This window comes from Chelonia mydas, chromosome 10, assembly GCF_015237465.2.
Source record: "Chelonia mydas isolate rCheMyd1 chromosome 10, rCheMyd1.pri.v2, whole genome shotgun sequence".
Lineage (NCBI taxonomy): Eukaryota > Metazoa > Chordata > Testudines > Cheloniidae > Chelonia > Chelonia mydas.
In genome coordinates, this window is record NC_051250.2 from 50,241,774 (window position 1) to 50,253,102 (window position 11,329).

General features: G+C 44.7%; 1 protein-coding gene across 2 annotated transcripts in view; it reads left to right on the forward strand.

Annotated features, from left to right (window-relative positions):
• The window catches only part of CIB2 (calcium and integrin binding family member 2), a 123,118-nt gene that overhangs the window by 51,689 nt on the left and 60,100 nt on the right, over positions 1 to 11,329 (forward strand). The window lies entirely within an intron of this gene.

Genomic DNA, 11,329 nt, shown 5'->3' on the forward strand with positions numbered 1-11,329 from the left:
CTTGGACAGGTCACTGAATCTCTCTTTGCTTCTATTCTCCACCTATAGATACGGGGATAGATAATACTCGCTCTGTCTGGCTTCTCTATTTAGATTGCAAGCTCTGCAGACATAGGTGCTAGTAACTAGGGGTACTGGTGGTGCTGCCGCACCCCCTGGCTTGAAGTGATTTCCATCATATCCAGGGTTTACAGTTCAGTTCAATGGCTCTCAGCACCCCCTCTATACAAATTGTTCCAGCACTGCTGCAGAGCAGGGAGAGTCTCTTGCTGTCTGTATATACAGTGCAGTAGGGACCTGATCTTTTTTGAAGCCTTTAGGCTCTGCTGTAACATGAATTGCACATAGTACTACTCCCTGCTCTCCCTTTAGGTGAATACTCTTTCGGGTGCATGGAGCCTAGCTAACTCAAGGAGGTGGAATTCACCAGCAAGAGTGAACCTGGCTTTACAAGTGGAGTGATTAAAGAACTGGGAAAGGGATGTACTGAATGTTGCAAATGACAAATTGTATTTAACTTAGAACCACTCAATAAAACAGGGAAATAGATGTTTCTAGAAAACAGAAAAAAAAAACTGTACAGAAATGTAAACAGAGCACTGTCTTGGCGTGCTCTTATCAATTCAGTAAGGCACCTGGGGATAAGAGATGGTACTAATGACACCAGAAATGGTAACAATTTATTGTGAAATTCAACTCGCTGCATTTTCCTGTGGCAATTATCTATTGTGATACATCACCGTCTGACTGCCTCAAAACCCTAATATATCCTGAGGATCATAACAGAAGTTGTGAGGAAGCAATATTTCATACCAAGCTGTTATGTTTCCCTAGATACACAGACCAAAACATGCTCTTACAGCCTCGGTGACTTTGGTCACATAAAGAAAACAAGGAGCTGATCCTCGGATAGGACTCCATGTGGGGAGTGAGGGAACCCATGTCTAAAAAACCCCCTTGCAGGATCTGGGCCAAAGAGAGAGAAAAGAGCACATTTCCACGAGAGAGAGAAAGCAGAGTGTGAATCTCAGATCCTTGCATTACGTAATAAAAAAGGCTTGTGAAAATAGACATTCTTGGGGTTAAAGTTGGGGCTAAACCCAGTGAAAATGGGTTATTCCATGGGCTGAAAAGATGCTCGTGTCTGATGCACAGTGTCTAGAACAACAAAAACATGGGAATAGCACTATCAAAGGCTGAAAATCATGGGAAGGAGGAAGGAAGGAATGGAGGCTTCTTTGGATCCTCATGTTTCCTCCTACTACTAGTGTGACGGTTCTGAGAAACTTTATCTATAACCAACATACATTATCTGACAGACAGTAACCCAATCAGTGGCATTTTATTTACTGTATAACTGTCTTCACTGAGTGCAGAATATTATCTGCAGAATAGATCAGAGTGGGAGTCAGTTAACTTCCTGTTGCTAGTGTATGATCTTGGGCAACTGACATCATCTTTCTTTCTGCCATAGTTTTGCCATCTGTACAATGGGGATATATATACTTACTTGCCTCCCAGGGCAGTGTGAGGTTGAATTAACTATGCATTGCAAAGTGCTCTGAGGTCTTTGGATGGAAACTCTTTGAATACAACTGTTACGTGTTGTAATCACGGAGTATGTCTCAGTTCTCCAATCGCACTTTTACTTAAATTATACTAAATGCACATTTTCCACTGAAAGATGACTGAGTACACTTACTTCCCCCAGACCTATACACTGTGGAGAAGGATTTAAAGTCTAGATCAGGGATCGGCAACCTTTGGCACGTGGCCCCCAGGGGTAAGCCCCCTGGAGGACTGGGCCAGTTTGTTTACCTGCCGCATCCGCAGGTTTGGCCGATCACAGCTCCCACTGGCCGCGGTTCACCACTCCAGGCCAATGAGGGCTCCGGGAAGCGGCAGCCAGCATGTTCCTCGGCCCACCCTGCTTCCCACAGTCCCCATTGGCCTGGAGTGGCGAACTGCGGCCAGTGGGAGCTGTGATCGGCTGAACCTGCGGACACGGCAGGTAAACAAACTGGCCCGGCCTGCCAGGGGGCTTACCCTGGTGGGCTGCATGTCAAAGGTTGCCGATCCCTGCCCTAGCTCAATCCTTGGTCGTGATCAAAATGGAAACAGTCACACAGAACCCGGTAGGAACATGGGTGTGTTTGGACCTTTCTATTGTCTTCTTGCCTCAGAACCACACAGATTCTGTGCAGCTCAGTGCAGCAGTGAAGGCATGTGCACAACCTGTCTCTCCTGTAATTGCTGATGGTGGCAAATGGTTAAATTGACCCCTGTAAGGCAGCCGGCGAGCTATGGTATTTCTGTTATGTGTTTTGTCAATCTAATTTTCCAGCAGACAAGTTTTTATTCCGGTAAAAATGTTTCTGTTGGCAAGCCCGTCTGTTTCTACTTCTCCCTCTAGACTGGTACAATTTGGCAAATACCCAACCCTGCAAGTACAGGTGTTCAAGAATGCTTGGCTCTCCCAGCCAGAACACACCAACTTTGTAAATAAAAGTTATAATGCTTGAGATGGACTGAGCCTGGCCAGCAAACTAGTGGGGGAACATGGTGCCAAACAGCATGCTGCAGAGGGGGTGGGCAAATGCACCCAACAAGCCTCAAAGCCTGCAAAGGAGGGAGAAACTGGTGCATTCTCTTCTCTGCCCTGTATACTACAGGATCCCTTCTGTTCCTGCCTCCCAGGGGGTGAAAGATATGTGCACCGATGGGAAGTAGCTGCTCAACATAGCATGATTTCTTCAGCTTAGAATGGATTTCCAAGCAGAAATCTGCCTAGGAGTCATACTGGCCATACCAGCAGTGACCCCCATCTAAGGGGCTGGAAATCCTCCATGTAAAGGGAGGAAGTGCAGCAAACTACTGATGAGGGAGCACGCAGCTCTTACTAGAGCAAGCTGCAATGCGAAAAATGCAGAGCTGAAACAGTACAATGGCTCTTGTTCTATAGACACATTCTTACACCATCACCCCAAATGGGATGCTCGAGATCCACACAATTAAGGGGAGAAACTCCCTGTATGTTCAGTTTATGGGGAAACTCATGAGATTGTGCCTAACAGACTGATTTTGAGGAAGCCCTGTTAGTAGATTGTAGATCTTTCTAACCCACATGAGAATAGCATATAACCTGAAAAGTCCATAGTGCTGGCTCTAGTTTTTGGTGGTTCTAGTTTTTAACTAATGTTTCTAGTTCCCTGATGCATGAAAAATGTGGCTTCCATACACGTTTTCATCCTCTGCATCCCCATTCAGGTGCGTCTTTTGGCAAAACTTTTCCCTTTAATACTCCAGTTGGGATGCACCTTTCCTGGCAGTCTCAGCTGAGACAGGGACTGAACTGTTCTGCTTTCCAGGGGTGGTTCCTAGATGTCAGAGTTGAGACACAGTGGCAAGATGGGGAGTGTGGGCAGGGTGCATTGTGGCAAGGGGAATATGAGAGTCTTAAACAGTGCTGTGAATAAGTATGACTGTAAGGTTGGGAATAGCCACACTACATTCGCTGAAAGATAAAGAACAAATCCTCCCTAATGCATGAACACAATGTTCACAGTAGTTTAATTATTCTAAAACAAAATGGTCATCATGGCTGGCTTAGGAGCTTGTCAACACAAGTAGCCCAGTATGTGGTTTGAAGTGGAAGTGTTGGTGAGGCTGGTGAGAGAATATTTAATATTGGTTTGAGTGGCTCTACAATTTACTTACTGAATTTATAGAAGGAATCAAGCTACATTTGACATGTCTACTAAAAAATTGGCTACATGCCCATCTACCTGCCCCTTCTCTTTCCTTTCCCTTTCTTATACTATTTTATTGTAAACCTAATTTTTAAAAACAATAAGAAGTTCTCCAGTGTATTTCTATTCAATGTAGAGAAGATTTAAATCAGGATGCAAGAGAGTCTGGATCCATAATACATCAGCATAGTGATTGATATCATACAAACTTCCTAAACTTCTAAAATGCCCCTGTGGGTACAATCCCCCTCCTCACTAATTTTTCTAGCCTTCCATCCCTCTATTAGAGAACAATTAAGTACTGAGCTGCAGGTCCCACTGGCCGGGGTTCAGTCCTGTAGTCTCTGGTCTCGGTTTCTCCCTATTGTCACCCTGAGGTCCAGATGTAGCGGTTGCCCCATGTTTCCTGCTATGAGACTGCTTCAGGTGTGTGGTGGGAGCGCCCTTCTCTGCTAGGTTGTCCCTAACTCTTACAACTAGGGCTGTCAAGCAATTAAAAAAATTAATCGCGATTAATCGCGCTCTTAAACAACAATAGAATACCATTTATTTAAAACATTTTTGGATGTTTACTACATTTTAAAATATATTAATTTCAATTACAACACAGAATACAAAGTGTACAGTGCTCACTTTATATTTATTTTTTATTACAAATATTTGCACCGTAAAAAACAAAAAAAATTATTTTTCAATTCACCTCATAGAAATACTGTAGTGCAATCTCTTTATCATGAAAGTTGAATTTACAAATATAGAATTATGTACCAAAAAAACCACTGCATTCAAAAATAAAACAATGTAAAACTTTAGTGCCTACAAGTCCACCCAGTCCTACTTTTCGGTCAGCCAATCACTCAGACAAGCAAGGTTGGTTAGAATTTGCAGGAAATAATGCTGCCTGCTTCTTGTTTACAATGTCATCTGAAAGTGAGAACAGGCATTCGCATGGTACTGTTGTAGCTGGCGTTGCAAGATATTTACGTGCTAGATGCACTAAAGATTCATATATCCCTTCATGCTTCAACCACCATTCCAGAGGACATGCTTCCATGCTGATGATGGGTTCTGCTTGATAACGATCCAAAGCACTGCAGATTGATGCATGTTCATTTTCATCATCTGGGTCAGATGCCACCAGCGAAGGTTGATTTTCTTTTTTGGTGCTTTGGGTTCTGTAGTTTCCGCATCAGAGTGTTTCTCTTTTAAGACTTCTAAAAGCATGCTCCACACCTCGTCCCTCTCAGATTTTGGATGGCACTTCAGATTCTTAAACCTTGGGTTGAGTGCTGTAGCTATTTTTAGAAATCTCACATCGGTATCTTCTTTGCGTTTTGTCAAATCTGCTATGAAAGTGTTCTTAAAACGAACATGTGCTGGGTCATCATCTATGATTGCTATAACATGAAATATATGCAGAATGTGGGTAAAATAGAGCAAGAGTCATACAGTTCTCTCCCCAAGGAGTACAGTCACAAATTTAATTGACATGTTATTTTTTTAATGAGCATCATCAAAATGGAAACATGTCCTCTGGAATGGTGGCTGAAGCATGACGGGGCATACAAATGTTTAGCACATCTGGCATGTAAATATGTTGCAACGCTGGCTACAAAACTGCCATGCGAATGCCTGTTCTCACTTTCAGGTGACATAGTTAATAAGAAGCAGGCAGCAGTATCTCCTGTCACTGTAAACAAACTTGTTTGTCTTAGCAATTGGCAGAATAAGAAGTAGGACTGAGTGGTCTTGTAGGCTCTAAAGTTTTACACTGTTTTGTTTTTGAGTGCAGTTATGTAACCAAAAAAATCTGCATTTGTAAGTTATACTTTCACGATAAAGAGATTGCACTTCAGTACTTGTATAAGGTGAATTGAAAAATACTATTTCTTTTGTTTATCATTTTTACAGTGCATATATTTATAATCAAAAATAAAAATATAAAGTGAGCACTATGCACTTTGTATTCTGTGTTGTAATTGAATCAATATTGAAAATGTAGAAAAACATCCAAAATATTTCATACATTTCAGTTGGTGTTCTATTGTTGTAAGTGCGATTAATCGCAATAATTTTTTTTACTCATGTCATAAATATAAAGGGAAAGGTAAACCCCTTTAAAATCCCTTCTGGCCAGAGGAAAAATCCTCTTACCTGTAAAGGGTTAAGAAGCTAAAGGTAACCTCGCTGGCATCTGACCAAAATGACCAATGAGGAGACAAGATACTTTCAAAAGCTGGGAGGAGGGAGAAAAACAAAGGGTCTGTGTCTGTCTGTATGCTGCTTTTGCCGGGGACAGAACAGGAATGTAGTCTTAGAACTTTTATTAAGTAATCTAGCTAGGTATGTGTTAGATTATGATTTCTTTAAATGGCTGAGAGAAGAGCTGTGCTGAATAGAATAACTATTCCTGTCTGTGTGTCTTTTTTTGTAACTTAAGGTTTTGCCTAGAGGGATTCTCTATGTTTTGAATCTAATTACCCTGTAAGGTATCTACTATCCTGATTTTACAGAGGTGATTCCTTTACTTCTATTAAAAGCCTTCTTGTAAGAAAACTGAATGCTTTTTCATTGTTCTAAGATCCAAGGGTTTGGGTCTGTGGTCACCAATGCAAATTGGTGAGGATTTTTACCAAACCTTCCCCAGGAAGTGGGGTGCAAGGGTTGGGAGGATTTTGGGGGAAAGACGTGTCCAAACTACATTTTCCCAGTAAACCCAGATAAAGTTTGGTGGTGGCAGTGGAAATCCAAGAGTAAAATAATTTTGTACCTTGGGGAAGTTTTAAAGCTAAGCTGGTAAAAGTAAGCTTAGGAGGTTTTCATGCAGGTCCCCACATCTGTACCCTAGAGTTCAGAGTGGGGAAGGAATCTTGACAACTCACAATTAATTTTTCTGAGTTAATCGCGTGAGTTAACTGTGATTAATTGACAGCCCTACTTACAACCATTGAGGAGGCAGGACTTCACCCAGGAGTTGCTCCAATCCACAGATCTATCCAGAGCCTGTAATACCAGATACAGAACCCCTGTGACATTGCAAAGAATCATCGGTGGGAGCAGGACATAATTCCCACATGCCTAAAAGGAACTTTGTGTCCATCAGTCACAATCTTGACAGCCCCTCCAGCCCTGGCTCCTTAGTCCCAGGTTAAGGTGCCTCTTTCACTTTTGGCTGTGGCTGATTTGTGGTTCAGTGCAGGCTCCTAGGGACCACATTCAAATTGTGCTCCTTGGGCCTGCCTGTCCAGCTCTGAGCTCAGACTCTTGGCCTGCTATGTCCAGGCAGCAGAAACACATGCCTTCTCCTCCAGCCCATGCAGTCCATTCTCAAATGGCAGTCCCACCCTCTAATCAGAGGAGGACTAGGAGCAAGAAATAGGGCAGGATTTTCTGCCAGCTCTCTAACCAACCAGGGCTCTGGGGATTTAGAGAGGCCAGCCTGGGGTCTGGGCTACGGCTAGTCTCCGCATTACTGTCTGCTACTGATCTGTGGAATTGAGGGCTTCACATATGGACAACAATTGGGCTACAGGCCACACTAATGTATGCCCTAAACCTACCCCTTCCTGAGCGCAGTTTCCCCCTTCCTTCATTTCCTCTGGGCCTAACACCAAGTCAGGTAAATGATGTTTCCCAGGCTAATCCCATTAGCCTGGGCACCTTGGCTGCAACATCTTATCTGAACCTCTTGAAGAACCTTGGAGAGAAGCTGCCTGTGTGCTCTTGAGTGTTCCATCTAGGCCACTCTCTGCTCAGCTTGTGCACCTATTAGTGTCCCAATAAAACCCATCACTTTGATTGTACTGAATAGCTGAGAATGCCAAGAAGAGCAACAAACCACTGCTTTGGACCTGCTGCCGCTACAAAAGATGGTGAGTACAGTCTGTGCAGCTCATGCCAACCCAGGCCATTACTCTGCCACCCTCTTCTGAGCTTCCCCTAGGGCAGTGGAACTCCACACTGTCACCTACACAAGGCTTCCTATATATTGCACACTCCAGTGAATTTCTCTAGGCCTTGGGAAAGAGTTGAGGTCGGATCCTGGTTCTGAACACTAGATTCCCTGGCTCTCAGTTTTTTTGTGCTCAGACCACTACAGTGTGTATCTTTCCCTCCACTTTAAAACAGTGCTACAAAGGAATAGTTAGCTACCAGTTCCATTATCTTTTCTGTCCAAACTCCTTGGCCAATATTTTCCCCATTCATATGCCTGTTGTATTGGAAGGAGATTAACTTCCTGACAATGATCTAGAATTTGGAGACTTCATTCTTACCTCCAGTTTTCTAGAAGCAGTTAAAATTTTTTATATGCACAAATTAAATTCACCACTGGCATAAGCAGCTACAACTCCATTGACTTCAGCAAGACCAAAGGATCAGGCTTATAGTGACCAACTCTTCCATAGTTGCACTTCATGCCCTAGTCTCAAACAGCCATGTAGCAATGCAGATTTTCTGTTTCCTTCAGGGTTTAAGCCTTCACTGAGGGTATGTCTAGACTACGAAATTAGGTCAATTTTATAGAAGTCGATTTTTAGAAATCAATTTTATACAGTCAATTGTGTATGTCCCCACTAAGAGCATGAAGTCAGCAGAGTGCGGGTCTCAATACCATGGCTAGGATCGACGTACAGAGCTGTGCACTGTGGGTAGCTATCCCACAGTTCCTGCAGTCTCCACTGCCCATTGGAATTCTGGGTTAAGCTCCCAATGCCTATGGGGCAAAAACATTGTTGAGGGTGGTTTTGGGTACATGTTGTCAGTCGCCCCTCCTTCCCTCCATGCAAGCGACGGCAGACAATCGTTTTGCACCTTTTTTCCTGGGTTACCTGTGCAGACGCCATACCATGGCAAGCATGGAGCCCGCTTAGCTCACCGCTGCTGTTGTGAGCATTGTAAACACCTCGCGCATTATCCTGGAGTATGTGCAGAACTGGGCTAAGAGATGCCAGCACAAGGACGATTGTGATGAGGGCATGGACACAGACGTTCCTGAAAGCACAGGCTGTGGCAATTGGGACATCATGGTGGCAGTGGGGCTGGTTGATACAGTGGAACGCTGATTCTGGGCCCGGCAAACAAGCACAGACTGGTGGGATTGCACAGTGTTGCAGGTATGGGATGATTCATAGTGGCTGCGAAAGGCCACTTTTGTATGCGTAAGGCCACTTTCCTTCAACTTTGTGAGTTGCTTTCCCCTGCCCTGAAGCACAGGAATACCAAGATGAGAGCTGCCCTGACAGTTGAGAAGTGAGTGGCGATAGCCCTGTGAAAGCTTGCAACGCCTGACTGCTACCGGTCAGTCAGGAATCAATTTGGAGTGGGAAAGTCTACTGTGGGGACTGCTGTGATCCAAGTAGCCAATGCAATCACAGATGTTCTGCTATCAAGGATAGTGAGTCTAGGAAATGTGCAGGTCATACTGGATGGCTTTGCTGCAATGGGGTTCTCTAACTGTGGTGGGGCGATAGACGGAACACATATCCCTATCTTGGCACCAGACCACCTTGCCAACCAGTACGTAAACCGCAAGGAGTACTTCTCAATGGTGCTGCAAGCACTGGTGGATCACAAGGGATGTTTCACTGACATCAGCGTGGGATGGCCAGGAAAGGTGCATGACGCTCGCATCTTTAGGAACTCTGGGCTGTTTGAGCAGTTGCAAGAAGGGACTTACTTCCCAGACCGGAAAATTACCATTGGGAATGTTGAAATGCCAATAATTATCTTTGGGGACCCAGCCTACCCCTTAATGCCATGGCTCATGAAGCTGTACACAGGCAGCCTGGACAGTAGTAAGGAGCAGTTCAACTATAGGCTGAGCAAGAGCAGAATGGTGGTAGAATGTGCCTTTGGATGTTTAAAAGTTCGCTGGCGCTGTTTGCTGACTAGGTTAGATCTCAGCACAACCAACATTTCCATTGTTATTGCTGCTTGCTGCGTGCTCCATAATATCTGTGAGAGTAAGGAGGAGACATTAATGGCAGGGTGGGAGATTGAGGCAAATCGCCTGGTGGCCGATTTGGAGCAGCCAGACACCAGGGCGATTAGAAGAGCACAGCTAGGCGCACTGCGCATCAGAGAGGCTTTGAAAACCAGTTTCATGACTGGCCAGGCTATGGTGTGACAGTTGTGTGTGTTTCTCCTTGCTTTAAACCCGCCCCCTTTGTTGATTTTAATTCCCTGTAAGCCAACCAGCCTCCCCACTTCGATCATAGCTGGCAAAGGAAATAAAATAACTATTGTTTTGAAACCATGCATTCTTTCTTTATTAATTAAAAAAAAAGTGAGATAACTGACAAGGTAGCCTGAATGGGGTGGGGTGCAGGAGAAGGGAAGGACAAGGCCACATTGCTTATTGTAGCCACACTACAAATAAGAACTGTTTGAATGACAGCCTTCTGTTGCTTGAGCCATCCTCTGGAGTGGAGTGGCTGGGTGCCCGGAGGCTCTCCCCTCCAACCCCGCATTCTTGGGCATCTGGGGAGGAGGATATGGAACTTGGGGAGGAGGGCAGGCGGTTATACAATGGATGCAGCGGGGGTCTGTGCTCTTGTTGGCTTTCCTGCAGCTCAGCAGATGCTTCATCATGTCCGTTTGCTCCCACATTAGCCTCAGGATCACCTCCTGCCTCTACTCTTCATGCTCACTTAATGCTTCCCTGGCCTCTGTCACTGAATGCCTCCATGCACTAAGCTGTGCCCTATCAGTGCGGGAGGACTGCATGAACTCGGAAAACATGTCATTGCGAGTTTGTTTTTTTCGCCTTCTAATCTGCGGTAACCTCAGGGACGGAGATGATAGGGGGAGCATAGAAACATTTGCACCTGGGGGGAGATAAAAAGGGAGAGTAAAATTTAAGATGATACATTTCTGAGAACAAAAGGGAAACTTTCACAGTGAATCAAGCAATTCACAGCAGACAGCACATGTGCTTTAGGTACAAAGTTGCATTTTGCCTTTTATATTGAGCGCCTGCCAGTATGGTGACACATCACAAACGGCTGGGCAACAGAATTCGGTTTCCAGGCAGCCATGGTAAGCCAAAGGATATGCGGGGTTGGCTTCTTTACACCTTCATAACATGTGGGAATCGTTTCAAACTGCAGCGCTATCCTTTCCCATAGCAAGCAATGCCAGTTGGGTTTCACATTTAAAAGGAGGGGCTGCGGTTTTCAGGTGGATGTGCAGCACACACCTCCCCCCACTCCCCGCTGTGTGGCTATTCTCTGGGATGATCCCTTTTAGCCAAACACAAACAACCCAGCATGAACGGGGTCCTTTTACTGTTCCCTTACAAAAATTCCCCTATTTCAACCAGGTGACCATGAATGATATCACTCTCCTAAGGCTAACACAGAAAGATAAAGACTGAATGTTGCTTGAATGCATCCAAAACCCAGGACCAATCATTGCCATGCTTTGTGCTGCAATGATTCCAGACTACTTGCTACTGGCTTGGTGTGGTAAAGTGTCCTACCGTGGAGGACGAAATAAGGCAGCCCTCCCCAGAAACCTTCTGCAAAGGCTTTCAAAGTACCTCCAGCAGAGCTTCATGGAGATGTCCCTGGAGGATTCCT